The sequence below is a fragment of the Neofelis nebulosa genome, chromosome 1 (genome assembly GCF_028018385.1).
Source record: "Neofelis nebulosa isolate mNeoNeb1 chromosome 1, mNeoNeb1.pri, whole genome shotgun sequence".
NCBI lineage: Eukaryota > Metazoa > Chordata > Mammalia > Carnivora > Felidae > Neofelis > Neofelis nebulosa.
In genome coordinates, this window is record NC_080782.1 from 60,235,096 (window position 1) to 60,252,776 (window position 17,681).

Here is a 17,681-nt window from a genome sequence, read left to right on the forward strand (position 1 = left end):
AAGTATAAACAGATTCTTGAAATCTCCAAGGAACACAATCAATGCTTCCTTGCTTGATCAGGGAAAATTCAAAAATGAAGGACTGATCTTTTGGAGTCTAGAATTACAGTCCTTACTATGAGGTCTTTGCTGATACTTGCAATTCACACTGTTCACTTTCTTGATCATCTAGGATAATTCTCTATTTCTGTTATTCAGTTTAGTTTAGTTTTAGTTTTAGTTTTAGTTTTAGTTTCAATTTTAGTTTGGGAGACAGAGTGCACACGTGCAAGCAGGGGAGGGGCAGAGAGAGAGAATCTGAAGCAGGCTCCACACTGTCCACAACTGAGCCTTGTACAGGGCTCGATCTCATGAACTGAACCATGAGATCAGGACCAGAGCCGAAATCAAGCGTCTGATGCTTAACCGACTGAGCCACCCCAGAGCCCTTCTGTTATTCATTTTAATACCTGACTACGTTTTGTGTAACTCCACAGTTACATGTAAGCAGTTTGTAGAAAACACACACACATACACGCACGCACGCATGCACGCACGCACATACAATAACATAGCATATTTCTCAATGTCAGAAGTACCAGAAACCTGGAGAAGGATAAATAGTCAGATTTTTTCTGAGAAAGAAGGGATGATTCTAGAATTTATAAACTCCTTATTGTGTCTAAAGTAAACAACTAGCAACAATAATTATTGAAAGGTGATTTGTGAGTATACAAAAGGTGAATCTGTAATCATCAAGAGGCTACTTGCATTCACAAAGGATAAATTATGCTAAATGAACCTAACTGTCTTTTCTAACTGGTAAACTAAATTATAACAACAATTCATATTAATCTGGGACTTTAAAATACAAAGCACTTTAAACAGGTAATTCTCAGTGAAGTACCATAGCATTATGGAAAGATAATATATTTTTAAGCAAAACAGATATGAGTTTGAATATTGGTGATACCTTTCTTCTCTGAGCCTCTTTTCTTCATCTGCATGTTTAAAACATATACAATAATAAAAGATGATCTGTTTCCCGATCCAGTTACTGAAATAAACAATATCTTCATTTCATGGAGAACTTATTCTAATTATTACCATTCTTAATTTTCTCAGTAAGCAGTGCAAAATGTAATAGTGTTATCTTTTTTTGCATATGAGAACATCCAGGGTAAATTTAAGTGATTTTTCATATGACACCCAACAAGTATGTTAAAGAACAAAGATATGAATCCTGTTCTTGGCTATATGCTTTCCCCTATGCCATGGAGGAGGGAGATAACTTCATTTCTTCATTTCTTAAGCACAGATTATATGAAATTATAAAGAACTAAGAACTGAATGATATTACAGTATGGAGAGTTTATAGCATTTAATTGACCAGACCTCCATAATGTTGATCAAAATTCACCTGGTTGGGGATGGGGTACACTCTTTCACCCCATAGAGCTCCGGAGTGGCCTATCTTCTTCAACAGTTTAACTTAAATAAAGGGAATTCTGATTAAATATGAAAACAGAGAGTGCAACAAGTGGGCAATATGCTGGACATCAAAATCCAAACTCATTTTATTATTATTATTATTTTTTTTTTTGGGGGGGACAGAGAGAGACAGAGCATGAACGGGGGAGGGGCAGAGAGAGAGGGAGACACAGAATCGGAAACAGGCTCCAGGCTCCGAGCCATCAGCCCAGAGCCTGACGCGGGGCTCGAACTCACGGACCGCGAGATTGTGACCTGGCTGAAGTCGGCCGCTTAACCGACTGCGCCACCCAGGCGCCCCCCAAACTCATTTTAAAATAAATAGATAAGAATAGTGAGTCAAAATATTGAAACCAATTTAACCAGAGATCAAGAAAAAAAAATCCCATATTTATGATTTAAAAAATTAAACATGCTCACTTCAACAGCACATATACTGATATTGGAATGATACAGAGAAGGTTAATGTGGCCCCTGTGCAATCATGACACACAAATTTATGAAGTGTTCCAATTTTTTTTTATTATACGTCACGAGTAGAGAATTGGGGATACATGGTTTAACAGCAGAAAATATGAAAACAATTCTATGATTTAAGTTGATTACAAGCTCAATATGAATCAATAATTTGGCATATCTTTCACTTAAACTTGGCTCCATTCAAAAAAAAAAATTCAGCATCATACACAATGAAGATGATGGTCTCAAAGTGTTCTGGGCTGATCAATCTTCACCTGGAATTTCACATTTAAATCTAAACATCAGGAGTGCTTGGGTGGCTCAGTTGGTTGGGCGACCAACTTCAGCTCAGGTCATGATCTCATGGTCGTGAGTTCAAGCCCCGCGTCAGGCTGTGTGCTGACAGCTCAGAGGCTGGATCCTGCTTCAGATTCTGTGTCTCCCTCTCTCTCTGCCCCTCCCCCACTCATGCTCTATCCTCTCTATCTTTCAGAAAAAAATAAACGTTAAAAAAAATCTAAACATCATATTTTGAAAAGAACCTTGACAAACCAAAGGCCATCTGGGAAACATTCCCAGGATAGTGAAAAGCTCAAAATCTTATGCAAGAAATGCCTTGGAGATACTGGGGAAGTCTATACCAGAGGAAAGAAAACATGTGGGAAACATAATGAAAGGTCCAACTAGAAGAAAGATTTGACTTAGTCTTTGTAGATCCAAATAGTGGACCACAGACCATGCAAGGGAGGCATCTCTCAGGGCAAAGTGATGGAAGTGAATGACAATGAAACCTACTGTTTACCAAGCACAAAGCTAATATGTACCTTATATACTTTATTTCTCACAAACCCCTTTAAGTAACAAGCACTGCTACCTCTATTTACAGATTTAAAAAAAATCCAAGCTGAAAAAATTAAAATTACATGCCCAAGGTCCTAAAACTATTAAGTTCTTAATCAGGGATGAATCCTGACAACCCTATGATGTAGGTACAATTTCAGTTACAAAAAAACCTGAATTACCAAATTTGCTAAAGGTCAAAGGTAATTAAATGGTGGAACTGGCTTAATAAACACTTAAGTTGTACCAGGACCTGGGCAATACATTTTACAAGCATACTTTATTTTAATACCACAATGGCTTGTGATGGGTTTTGCTATTCCCTTTTACAGATAAGGACACTGAGGCATAGATAGATAAAGCAAACTTGCTCAAGATCATAAATGACTGAGATAGGATTAAGACCCAGGTCTATGTGGCTTAACCACTGTGCTATGCTGGCTCTCCCAGAGCAGCAGAAAGAATTATCTACCAACTATAGCTCTCTAAAAATGCTACAAGAGGTGGCCAGGTCTTCATCACTGAAGTAGTCCAAGTGGAAGCTGGTGGGCACTGTATGAGGGTAGAACTGTGATGAGAAGACTGGGAACTCCAAGCTACTATGATTTTGTCAAATACGTTTTTTGGATTCATTCTTCACAGGACGTGCTAAGTACCAAATAGGTGCTTGGTAAGTATCTGTTGATTTGCATGGAATAGAAGTCCTCTCTCTAGAAGGGAACCCCTCGGTGCACTGCTGTGGGAGTTGTGGCTTTGCAAGTGAACTTTCTAGCTATTTGTGTCAAGGCTGAATTAGAGGGAGGCGGGCTTCCCAGCACAGCTAGCAATTAGAGTCCAACCCACAAATTCATGCACTGGACTGGTTGCTTGCGTGGGAAGGAGAAGGAAGGAGGCACTTTCAAGGGGAAGCAGAATAAAGTAGAGGCAGCCGTGGGCAGTAGCCCTGCAAGCTGTGGCCACAAGAACAGCCTGGACAGCTGGCCTCGGTCTTGATTTGGATTAAGATGTTTATTCTGCTCTGCCTCCCAGGCTTCTCCCTTCCTGCCCCAAAGGCTATCCACTTGAGTGTCTGAAAAGGTGATTAATTAGACACAGACTCTCAGGACCCGCCAAGAAATGTTCTCAGACTAAGATTCACACTGGGGGTGAAAGATACCCTCCCAGTGGTACTACATAGAAACTCCCTCCCTCACTCACTCCTATAGGAGGTCATGATCCATGAAAAGATCTGAATTAAATGCATGCCACGCTGAGCTTTTGCCTGAGCACAGATTTAACTGGCACTGTGAAATGGTAATGTAACCCAAATCTTGACTGGGGCTTCCCTGGAAGCAAATTTTCTCAGAGGAACATGCATAGATTGTACATTTGGTTTTTAGAGAGAACAAGTCCTTCTGCTCAATGCCCACCCCGCTGGTTGGTCAGAAATACCTAATCATCACTTCCTTGGGTTAAAGCAATGGTTCTCAAACATTTTGATCTCAAATCTCATTTATACTCTTAAAAATAATACGGGCGTATGGGTGGCTCAGTCGGTTAAGTGTCCCAAGTCTTGATTTAGGCTCAGGTCGTGATCTCACAGTTTGTTAGTTCGAGCCCTGAGTGGGGCTTTGCGCTGCCAGTGCAGAGCCTGCTTGGGATTCTCTCTCTCTTCCTCTCTCTGGCCCTCCCCCTGCTATCTCTGTCTCTCAAAATAAGTAAATAAATTTTTTAAAAAGTTTAAAAAAAGAATAATATAGGCTCCCAAAGAGCTTTTATTTATGTGATTTAGACCTCTCAATATTTATCACATTGAAAATTAAAACTGAGAAAAATTTTAAACTTCATGAATTCTTTTTAAAATAACAATACACTATCCTAAGTTAACACAATATTTTTCTGAAAAATAAATATATTTTACAAAACAAAAATATTTGGTTGAGAAGACTGTCGCTGTTTTACATTTTTGAAAATCTCTTTAATGTCTGGCTTAATAGAAGGCAGCTGGATTCTAAGATCTGCTTCTGCTTTCAATCTGTTGTGATATGTTATTTGGGATGAAGGTTATGAAGAAAATCCCACTTCACACAGTATGTAATTAAGCAAGGGAGGAGTATTGCAATAGCCTTTTTAGATAACTGTGGTGATTTTATTTTTTTTTTATCACATCAAAACAGGTTAGTTGTAGTATGGAATCTGACCCCATATCAATGAACTTTACATACTCTATTACATTAAAATCTATTGATTTGTCCTGCACTTTGAATAGATCTTTTACCAATGCATGGTTTTGTAATATTATTCATTAATCATTTGGGAAATATTGATTCACTGAGGTATACAGATCTGCTAAATGTTGGTACATTTCATTATACAATATAAAAAAATCTCACATCTCTTAATAACACCACTGATCCTATCAGAAAAAATCTTTAAGTATTGGAAACTTGTCAAGCTCATGGCAGCAGGTAAAAATTTTTTTAATTCTAATTTTCACTTTGAAAGCTCAAATTTTATCATTGAAATCAGATATTGTCAGTTATTTTCCTTGAAGTGACAGACTCACTTTGTTCATTTTTGAGAAAACATCTGCCAAGATACTCAAGTCTGAATAACCAGTTTGTCTGTCAGTCAGTTTTTCAAAAAAAAAAGATGGTGTTCCATGGCAAAAAGTGACTGGTTTAATTCACAGCTCAAAAAATCTCACAAGTGCTTTTTCTTGAGAATTTGGTATGTCTCAAAACTGTTTTATGTATGCTTCCCATTTTGTCACAGGAAATATTAAAAATATGTATACTCAAGGGTTGGGATTTTAATAAAAGTACTAATACAGCTTCATCACAAATATTCTTAAGAAAACTGCCTTTTTGTCTTTCCCATGAGTGTGTCGTGTTGAAGAATGCAATGATACTTGAGTATCCTGCCTTGATTTGCTCTAAAGTGGCATCAGTTATGTCCACAGTTGCTTCTGTACCATCAGTGCAAATGTTAACTCTGTGAGAATGCCCGATAACATCTTAGTATTATGAAAATAGTTGTGATTTTGTAGACCTCCTGAAAGGTTCTTAAGGACCCCAGAGGCCCATGGAGTGCACTTTGAGAACTTTTGGGATAAAGTGTTGAAAGACCTTATTAAAATGCAAGTGTCATCTGGGAAGGATGAGCGAAAAAATAAACTCTTGTCAGTCACTGTCAGGTTTGTGTGGAGGCAGGAGAGTTCAGTAAGTATGGCCTTCAACTTCAGGAGTCAGATAAATCTGGGATAGAATACGAGGTTCCACACTTTTTAGCTAACTCATGTAATTTTTAAGTCTTTTCATCTGTAAATGGAAATAATAATCCAAAATCCTTTAAATTTGCTTTAAGGATGTAAGTAAGTACCTAATGCATAGTGCACACTCAATGTTAACTGGTCTTATAGTTTATGTTCTTACAAACTAGAAAGAATGAGATTTAAAAATGGCTAAGTTCTTTATTTAAACTTTTTAAATGTTTATTTATTTTGAGAGAGAGAGAGAGAGAGAGAGAGAGAGAGAGAGAGAGAAAGAATATGAGTGGGGGAAGCACAGATAGAGAGACACAGAATCCAAAGCAGGCTTCAGGCTTTGAGCTGTCAGCACAGAGCCCAATGTGGGGCTTAAAACCATGAACTTCGAGTTCATGACCTGAGCTGAAGTCAGGTGCTTAACCGACTGAGCCACCCAGGCATCCCAAAAATGGCTAAGTTCTTAATGGGCATAGGGAACAGGAAGCTACCTGAGAGCCACAGGGTTGGAAATTCCTAAGTATTAACTAAGATTAGCCATCTAGGGGGTACATGGAAAAGAGGTGAAGAAGGGACTAAAGACAGGCTTTACTTTTTCATTCATCTATTCAAAAAATATATGATGATAATCTACAGCATGCCAGGCTCCAATCTTGTACTAAGAAAAGCCACAAAGAAATGACAACAACTGGTGCAGTGGTCAGGATGTGGATTTCACGTCAGGAGACCCGGCTTTTGGTCCCAATTTTGTACTAGCTGTGTCACCTAGGGCACGCCCTTTAAATCCTCTCAAATTTGGTTTTCCTATTTAAAAAATGGGAAAGATAATGAATGCTTCCTTGTGATGTTTCAAAGAATAAATGTTAAAATGTGGTTAAAGCAGTCTTTAAATATTTTAGTGCCTGTGGTGCTTAAAGTGACTCACCTTTTTAAGCTCTTGAAAAGCAGCATTATGTAGATGAAGGAGTCCCTATATCCTTGATTTCTTTGACTCTAACTTAGAATAATAACACTTGCCTACTTTTGAGGCATCTTGGCATACACAGTGTCAATATAGTTTGTGTGCGGTACATGTAGGTGTTCAATAAATGGCAGCTATTATTTATTATTTCACAGTGAGATGGATAGATTTGCCATGGAAGCTGACACATAACAATCCAAGAAAATAAATGGCAAAGAAAAAAATTTAGCATGTTGCTGAATAAAAAAAAATACTCCAGCAAGCATGTAATATTGATAGAATGAAAGGTCTGATTGTCATGGAGAGACTCATTCTGTGACCAAACCACGGTGAGGGCATCTTCTTGTCTTCCTACCTCTATTCTCAAGATCTAACCTCCAACTTTTAAGCAGTGTTGGAAGCAAGGGACATATACAAATGATGTATTATTCCAGCCTGAGCAGATGATTAGGCAGAATCTAAAGAGTGGAGTTTGGGGGAAACAAAGGAATTGAAAGGATTAAGAAAGCGTAGGAGCAGACAGATGAAATAGTACCCAAGAAGGGATGTTAGGTGTCTCTACTAACATTAGCAATGGTGCATAGAGCATCTTAGAAGGCCACAGCTAATAACCCAGGCTTTTTTTTATGAGCTGAAAGATGACAAGAATAACATAGAGAAGTATTCTCTACTCTCTACCTCATAATAAAATAGATATAAGATAGGGAATACCACCAAACTCAAAGACTGAACATTCTCCTAGATTTCTCATGAGAGTTTAACAAGCTAGCAGTTAATCTGTGTGGTTGTGAGCTTTATTTTATGATATTTTAAAATAAATATTTATGTAGTATTTACTAAGTGCCAGGAACAATTATAAGTACTCCACACGTATTGATTATTTTAATCCAAATAAATTAGACTGCCCATTTTATAGATAGAGGAACTAGGCAAAGTAATTTGCCTAAAGTAATCCATTAGTAAAGAGTACATTCTCTGAATCTAAAGAATCTAATCTGCTAAAGAATCAAGCTCCAGAGTTCAGGCTTCTAGTCATACAGCTCTACCATTATAAAGGGAGTAAAGTGAGACTTCAATTATTTTGATTCTGTTGATAGTACTCAGCAATGATGTGATGATGATAAAAAAGAGGAAGGTACCCATTGTCGAGGTAATCTTCACACTACAAGGTAAGATCTGCAGACTGGAAACAATATGATGCATCTTCCTCCTTAGGGTGAAAAGTAGTATATTTAAACTCCCAGTTTAACCTGCTGAGGGATCATCTTAAATCTCCATGAGGGCAGTTCAGTGGAATAGGAAAGTGAGAGAGCTTACTAATGTCTCCTTCTACCTAAGCCTTGTCCTTAATTCTTCATCCTTCTCCCAAACTCCCTGCAGATCTTAACAAAGCTTTCAAAGTTACCCCGAGGGATGAATGGAGCCTCAACCTTTAGGAATCATTCATCTACTTGAAAAGAAATAGCAGGAGGATGGCAGGAAGAGAGACATTGATTTCATTTCCTCAGAAGCTGCTCAGCATGAAATGAATTTTTGGAGGAGGTCTGAAACTAGTGTTCAAATGATCCCACATAACCAAATAGGCTCTAGAAACCCCCTTTATCATATTTGCCTCTCAGAGTGTTCCTTGTCCAAGAGTACTATCCAGGAAGTGATGTGGGCTCTCCGTCAGACTCTAGTCAGTCAGGTGCTGAAGCTGCCTGCTCACCTGAACTATCCAGTGGGCTTAAAATGGGAGAAACAGCCTATGACGATCATCTCAACTTGAACCAGGCACCTTCCAACCAAGTTAGAATAGCTTCTCAATCCTGAATATAAGTTAGAATCACTTAGAACACATTTTAAAAATATACCCAGAGCCCACATTCTATCAGAGTCCAATTCAATCAGACTCCCTGAAGAGGCAGCCTGCATATCATTATTTTATGGAAGTTCTCCATGAGCTTATGATGCTAAGGTTGACTATAACTGCTAGGGACATTTAAAATCTCTTCTGCACAGCCAGCATGATTCTAGTGGCTTCCTGGTCTCCATGGAAAGTTTCTTAGTAGAAGAGGAAGAGTTATCCCAGTGGCATCAAAACAGCACAGGCTTTGGAGTTCTGGGTTCTAATTTTATTTCAAAGAGTTACTGATACTGTACAATTTGAGGCAGCATTAAGCAGCACAGCAGAGATAAATTAGATGTAGGGTCCACTTTGAAGTGAGAGAGGCCTAGGGTTGAGTCCAAGTGCTTCCAATCACTAGCTGAATGATATCACATCTATATTTATTCATCTGTAGAATGGGTATATTAATGCTTCCTTGCAGGGGAGTGAGATTTGAGATTGCAAATTCTATAAGTAAACCATTTAGTACAAAGTTGGGCATATGGTAGCTATTATAATAAGGACTTTAGAATCTCTCACATATACTCCCCCACTGCAACCCACTATCAAGCCAAACTAGGCCTGTGAGGGCTGAGATTTCTAAGAAGGGTTTTGGGGTAGGTAGAGCCATATCTGAGAGGCCTTGTAGAACATTGTAATTATTGTGAACATTATGCTAATTTATGCAGAATAGGGATAGTCCAATTTATACTTTGAGAAGGCCACTCTGGCTGCTGTGTGAAGATCAGGTTGGAGATGGATAAGAACAGAAGCAAGGAAACTGGTTAGGAGGCTATTGTAGTAGCTCTGGTGAAAGATACTAGAGGTTTAGAGTAATGAAGTGGTAAGAGGGATGAGGAGACATAATCTAATGAGATAAGCTTTGAAAGGAGCAGGAAGAAGGCTTGTGTATCCATTGGACTGGAGGGTAAGAGAGGAGAGAAAGTTCAGTGTGTCTCCCAGGTTTCTGATTTGAAGCCCAAGGTGGATTATGGGCCCATTTATCAAGACGGAGGACAGTTGGAGAAGGATTTTGGAGGACAACTGAAAGTTGTGTTTTGGTCATGTGAACTTTAAGATTCATATGAGTCATTTAAGTTGAAAAAACATATAGATGGTTAAGTATATAGATGTGAAGTTCCAAAGAGAAGAGTGGACAGGTAATATATATTGGAGAATCATTTTCATAAAAGTGGTGTGATTTTGTGAGAATGGCTAAGATCACCTAGGTGAGAATATAAAGTGAAAGTAGAAGAAAAGGAAACAAACATAGAATGGATTCCTAAAGAATACTAAAAGAAGGCTGCTTTGTTGTCTACTAGAGTATACATTCCTTGAGACCAGGAATATGCCTTATTCACTCCTGGGTTCCTCGTGCCTGATACACATTAGGCCCTTAGTAAATACTGTATGAGTCAATAAGCAAATCAATGAGGTAGGTGATGTCCCAAGAACTGTCTCTGATCCTGATATTCCAGACTGTGAGCGTGTATGTGTTTTCTGTGTAAGTTTTAGAAAGTGAGCTCAGCCCTTGAAGAAATATGAGGCCTCTTTTTTTTTCTTTTTTTGAGGACTCTTAATTGTCCAGAGAATTCTTATTACTGTAACTCTATGGTTTCCACTGTCTTTTGCCTGAGGAAGCTATTTGATGTTCAGTCCCCCACACAAACAGGTATTTAAGGCATTAAGAACAAAAATGGTTTAGCTTAATTACATGCTTTCAACCCATTGGCTCTGTTTAATAAGGTTCATCTCCTGAGACACTTTAATAAAGATGCAAAATAATCCTCTCAGAAAGGGACTGACATTTCCACAGAGACCAAGATGGGGCCAGTTCATCTCTGATAGCTGTCACCCCTGCATCTCCCTGGTAACCTCTTCATGGCCCCTCTGAGCCAATGCCTCTCTCCTCTTTAAAATTCAGTGAACTCTCCCATTACTTCTTGTGCAGCTCTGTCTCCCACAAGGGAAAGACAAAAAAGCAATTCCTCTTCCAGGCTCCTTTTAAAAAATCGACTAGCCACCTGGTTTAGATGTGCCAATAATGGTATGTAAAAGACCCAAAAGGAGGCTGTTGAGACACCCTGCATAAAAATTAAAACTAAAAAGAGAAATGTTCTACCTGATCTCTGTTCTCCCATCTCTCAGGGTAGGAGGGGTGGGAGAACAGTGCAGAGAGCCAAGCTAGGCTGAGTCGACAGCTCACTCTCCTGCTCCTTAGCTGTGTCCCCTTGAGCACACTATTTTACCTCTCTAAACCTTAGTCTCCTCATCTATAAAATGGGGAGAATAAAGTTACGTATACTCTAGGGTTCTAGTGAGGAAGAAATGAGATAATAGATATAATGCATTTAGCACAGCACCTGGCTCAAAGTAGGTACTTAGGAAATACACACAACTGTACCTGAAAGAATCCCAAGTTCCTCTGTCCTTCAAACCACCACTTATGAATAGAACTTCAACTTATCATTCTAGGGAACTCCAAAACTGTCTACAGACATGATAACTGGTGGACCAAAATTGGGGCTTTCCCAAGTTGTTATTTATCATTCTGGATCTCTCTGATTGCTTTCTTATGCTTTAAAAAGTCCAAGTCACATCTTGACATCCAGAAGCAATCAAATGTAGATTTAAAAGTATGCATGTGACATTAATATAACTTTCCCCAGATACATAGTGATAAGAAAACATGTCCATCACTCAGAATGGGAGTCATGTGCCTAGGGTGTCCTGTCTGCATCCCATTCGTAGTGCAGAATATTTGCTGGAGTAACAACTAAGGATTCTACTGGTGCATGCATATGTAAATTAAATCTCTAGCTGGCTGAAATACCTTGAGGGAGAAGAAATAACAGACACCATGTTATTCATGTCTGGCATTTATATTACATGTAGGCCCTATCTAGGCACAATTCTGGAACTCTATCAGGTGCAGTTTTTACATTATTGAAGGTATTTTCTCAGACCTCTTGTGTCCCATCTGGGAGCTCTATTCCAGGAGAGATATTAAGAAGCAAAGCTTGTTTAATGAGCACATCTAGGAGACAGAAGAAGGGTTATTAAGCAGGAGACCTTTTAGGAAGATACTCTTGTTGTTTAGGAAAATATTTTGATAAATAGTTTTCGTATGGAAGACTCTATGGGCATACCTTGAAAGGAGAGAGCACTGCATAAGTAATAAACAGAAATTTGAATATTGTTAGAAAAAAAAAAGAGTAGGAAATGGGGAGAGAATGAAGAGAGGGGAATGAGGGCAATATGCTAAAAGACATAATCCAAGGAAAAAGGAGGCAAATAATAAATTTCCACTGGCATAATGAATAAGAGATTTAAAGAATTATATCATTAAATCGTGTTTAACAGTGGAAATTGCCTCTATCATCACTATCAGTAAATTCTCTCATGCACCCAAGTATGACACGTGTGTGGTTTTAAGGGTTCAAGAGGATGAGCTTATGTCAAGATCATGATTGGGTAGAGAGTTGAGAAAATCCAAGACAAAGAAATGAGTAAGACAGTTCTATGGAACCAGAAGCTCAAAGCCAGAGATTACCTTAAGAATATAAATTCCCAGGAATTCACAGAAACCTTGGGTTGGGCCCTGGATTTCCCACAGGATGTGGGATATAAGGTTCTAGCCAATTTTATTTAAATCTCAAAGGAAAGACTGTCCTGAATTGACATCTGGTTTATATGAGGAGTGATGGAAGTTATTGGACATATCTGGCCTGGAATGGAAGATACCGAGTGGATCTATGAACTGTAGTGCAGTATCTCAGGCAAAATAAAATAAAATTTAAAACAAACAAGCAAATTTATTCCATGCACTGCTGGAGGGGAGAACCAGAGCTAATGCCCTACGTTTATTGATCATTCACCTTAACATAAAAAAAAAAAAAAGAGAGAGAGAGAATTTTTTAAGAATAAGAATTTTTCAACAATCGAGCGATTGGCTTATAAAAATGGTGAATTAGTTGCCTTTTCTCTTTGGAGGTTCCCTAAAAAAGGATTCCTTTAATGAGTCAGATTGGATTTGATGTCTTCTAACGTCCTTTAACTCTAACATTTGTGTGCTTACATTTTAACAAATACTTATTGGGTACAAATAATGTACCTGGCACTGTGTTAGGTAGGCACTGAGATACTATAATGATACAAATAACCCACCCAAGGGAAAAGTAGTTCAGTGGAGTCTATAATTCTATGACATGTCTCTGTCTATGTAGGCAACTAACAATACTGAGTACCTACCACAAGCCAGGTATATTACATAATTACTTTATCCAATCATCCTATCAACACTAATTACTATTTACCATTTTGGAGATGTAAACTATAAAGTCAGAAAGGTTAACAAGAAGTTATTCAATATGTGACTTTGGATGATCACACTTTATTTGCTTCCATTTCTTCATGGATATAATAATAACATTCAATGCTTAGAGTTCTTGTGATGAGTATAGCAAGCTAAAACATGTAAAGTGCTAACTTTAAAAAAAAGTAAGGGGGTTGCCTGAGTGGCTCAATCAGTTAAGTGTCTGACTTGTGATTTTTGGCTCAGGTCATGATCGCTCGGTTTGTGAGATTGAGACCTGTGTTAGATTGAGCCCTCTGCACTGACAGCACAGAGCCTGCTTGGGATTCTCTCTCTGCCCCTCCCCTGCTCTCTCTCTCTCTCCCTCAAAATAAATAAATAAATAAACTTTAAAAATATACAAACAGAAAACCATTTAAAGTGCTTAGTAATTCAGTGATTACAGTAATAGCTGTATTACTGTCATTATTTCATAGCTTTCAGTAATGGGTCTGAGTGGAACACAGGATTGCTACTTTAAGAAAGCCTTAGACTCAGATAAATGGGGCAAGAGAGTTCAGTGTCCTTTTATTTCTCCTGACCGAGAAACCAAAAGCCGTTAGAGCCCTTGGATAAGGAAGGAGACGCATCTGAATCTCCAAACTGATATCATCTCATTTCAAGTGTCACTAAACTCAGCAGTCACTCCTGACAATGAAGAATTTTCAGCAGAAATACATCACAGGAGGAAACTAAATTACTCTATAGGCTTCATGACCTTTTGTTCATTCCATATTTTAAGAAATTAATGCATGTTCTTGTCTCTCCTACCTACCATGTAATCTTACAGAGTGTTAAGTAGATGAAGACTAGAAAGGCCAAAGGAGCTTATTTTCCAGCAAGATAGTGAATAAAACGCAAACAAGATAAAAAATACTAACCAATGTCCCTTCCATAATCAATGGACAATTGGTTGAAATGTTTAAGAAGCAAGAATGTATTCTAACTATTCTTTAATGATTTCTGCCCATCCATTTCTGATTATCTTAGCTACAAGGTTAATCTTGGACTGGAAAAATATTCTTTGCATTCACATACTTTGAAATTCTCAATAATTTGCCAATTATATGACTATTTTCCCTCCTGCCAGAGAGAGTTAATAGTTGTTGCATAGGTGTAACAATTAGTAAGACATTGTCCTTGCCAATGACAGAAGGACAATAATAGCTATTTTAAAAAGAGAGTTCATTATGTGTGAAACAGTTTGCTTAATATTTTATCAATGTATCATTTGGGCCTCACAGCCATACCATAATATCAGTATTTATGAATTCTTCATACACTTGAAAAAATAAAGTCTTGAGTATTGGTGGATTAGGTAGCTCAAGCTGATATTCTTGCTGAAGGCAATTTTAAAAATTTTGGAAGAAATATGTAAACCATCTTCCTCTAAAAGCATTAAAGAGGAATCAAGTTAGAGAGTGGAATTACTAAGCAAAGATATGGAGTAAAACAAACATCAGGAAAAGGGAGACTACATTTGGTTCCACTTTATCCCAGAGGACATTTACTAATATTACGAATATATATTTTATATATATCATATATATACTAATTACTAATAGTATATATACTAATTACTTAATTACTAATACTAATTAGTAATAGTATATGTAATATATACTATATATATATATATAGTATATATAATATATATAAAATATATATTATATATACTAATGCAGTAGAAGTAGATAAGAAGCTGAGCAATACTTTTCACAGCATCATACAGGTTTAGGGAAATAAAAGTTGAAATCCCAGGCTTGCCAAACTTAGGGGTCCTAAGAAAACATGCTACATTAAGGACTAGAACCTGGAAGAACTAATGCAGAAATCACAGTCATATGAAATAATTTTAATTCATCTGGATGGCCAAGAAAAATTTCAAGCCCTGAAATTGGATTCAGATGATCCTATGATGCTAGTGACCCCAGGTATCTACAAAAAGCAAATGAGAACCCTGTCTTGACAAAGATAGGAACAGAATAGCCATAAAATTATTTTCAAAAATTAATTTTCATACACAATAGCCAGTATACAATGATAACCAGACTAATAGGAGACCAGACAACATAAAAGGAAACTAGTAAAAATAACTTAAATAGATAAATGCTCCAAATAGTGGAAATTCTAGGCATAAGTTATGAAAAGAATTAGCTTACTATTCTTACCTATATAAAAGTTGAACTTAGTATATTCAGCAAAGAACTAGAAATTATTAAATCTAGCTTTGCAGATTTAGAAAATAACCAGAAATTCTAGAATTAAAAAAGGAACACATTGGTTGGATTCAGTAGTTTATTAAATAGATATAAAGAAAATAAGACTAGAAGAGAGGTCAGAATAAATTATTCAGGAAGTATCACAGGGAGAAAAATGTATATAAAAACAGAGTAGAGTAAGTAGGATCCCAAAGGATACAATGAGGAGGTCTAACATACCTGTAACTGGAGAACAGGAAGGAGAAAAGAGAAGATGGAAGAAGGGATGATGACTGGGAATGGCCCAACATTGATGAAAGTACTGATCTACCAATTTGAGGTAACCTAATAAATAACAAGCATAACATAAAAATATACCTACACCTAAAAATATCATATAGAATTTTTTTAAAGAAAATATTCTTTAAAGTAGCTAAAGGAAAATGCAGATACCCTTCAAAGGAGTAACAATGAGAGTGACAGCTGACTTTCCACATCAGCAGGGAAAGCCAGCAGAGAGTGGAATGACAGCATTTTATTTGCTTTAAGAAAACAATTGACAGCAAAAAATATTCTTCAATAATAAAGATGAGAGATGGTTGTTTTTTAGTCTCTCTGAATCACCCCATAAAAATATTCAGAGCAACTAAGATTGAAAAAGAGACCAAGAATAATATCTATAAGAGAAATAGAGATTAAGGTATCTCCACCTATCCAAACATACATGATTTAGATGAATCATTGGACAGCAGCTACTGGACATTAATACTGTCAGCATGTATATGAATGGCGGCAGAGGGAAGCAACAGGGCATTTACTGTCCTGAAATAAGAACTACAAAATCCTTGACAGTTATTCTCTGAAAAGCATTAAGAGTCCAAACTGAGACTGAGGAGCCAAAACTGGGAGGGATTTTTTTTTTTTTTTTTTTACATTGCAATTTACAATTGAGGGCAAGGGATCTGTAGGAAGGTGTGAATGGCTGAAGCAGCCAGGGCCTTACCAATTCTCAAAACTAACCACTCAAGTTTCCTTTCAGCATAAAACCCTCCACTGTAGGAAAAGGGCTAGAAAAAGAGTTAAAAATTGAGTAAGGCAGGGTCAATAGGGGCAAAGAAAAGAGCCAGATAAAAGTGGAGAAGGGGGAAAATTCCAGGAGGTCTCATAAAATATGATGCCATATTTTTAAACACTTTACAAAAATAATAGAAGGACAAATTCTTGAGTAGCAAAGCTAGAAAAACTATTCACCCTCATTTCTGGAAGTCCAATAACACTAACTTTATGTGTAAAAAAAAAAAAAGAAAGAAACTGAAAAGACCTTTGTGCATTACCCATTGGAAGATATGATGAGAAAAAAGAAAATGAGGAGCATAATAACATCCCACAGACATGGAAACTACCCCAGAAATAAAGATAAAGATTTTAACCCACACCTAAAGATTGCAAAGTTATATATCAAACCAAGCTAAAAGAGATTAAGAAAGTTGACAAAGATATAAAAAGATAATATACATCAGAAATTTAAAAACTCAGAAATGAAGTGATGGAATTCAGGAAAGAAAGAGAAAGAAAAGGAAAACAAATGTATTTCAGAAATGAAGATTAAACTAGAAGTAGCATAGGAATAAACAAAATAAATTATGACTTGGAAAGTGAAATGGAAAGAATAAAAAACTGAAATGAAGAGACTGAAATTAACTGAGAGACAATACAAGATAAAGAAGGTAGGCAAAGATCTCTGAATGCATAGTTGAAGTCTCTAAAAAATAAAGCAATGGAGAAAATATTGAATTACAATAAAAGAAAAATTTGTGGAATTTCAAAAGAAATGACATGAAAGTACATATTGAAACAATTCATCTCTTGGCTGGGAAAATCAAACCAGAACAACCAACACCAAACACATTCTAGAAAAAAGACAGCAGAACTTTATAGAAATGGAAAAAAAAAATCTTTTGGCTATCCAGACGAAATTACCAAGTCTCTTATAAGAAAAAAAATCCTATAGTTCTCTGATTTTTTTAATAGCTATACATTATGCCAGAGGACAATGATGTAACATGTTTAAAATTCCTATGTAGGGAAATGTGGGCTGATCATTTAGTCATTCACACTGTATTTTAAGAATAAAGGCCCAAACAAACCATGAACATTAGGACTATTATTCTCATTAGCACGTGTGGAAGAAAGTATTAGATGAAAGGCTTCAGACAACCAAAGTGAGTTTTCTAACATAATGTGAGAGTTATTGACATAATATAATTACACTTGATGGATAACCG

The 17,681-nt window shown here is 36.9% G+C and overlaps 1 non-coding gene across 1 annotated transcript; it reads left to right on the plus strand.

Annotated features, from left to right (window-relative positions):
• The first annotated feature begins 1,882 nt into the window (after positions 1-1,882).
• Positions 1,883-1,989, plus strand: LOC131489573 (U6 spliceosomal RNA). The gene has a single exon (XR_009250661.1). It is a non-coding gene; the product is annotated as a U6 spliceosomal RNA (small nuclear RNA).
• Positions 1,990-17,681: the final 15,692 nt, after the last annotated feature.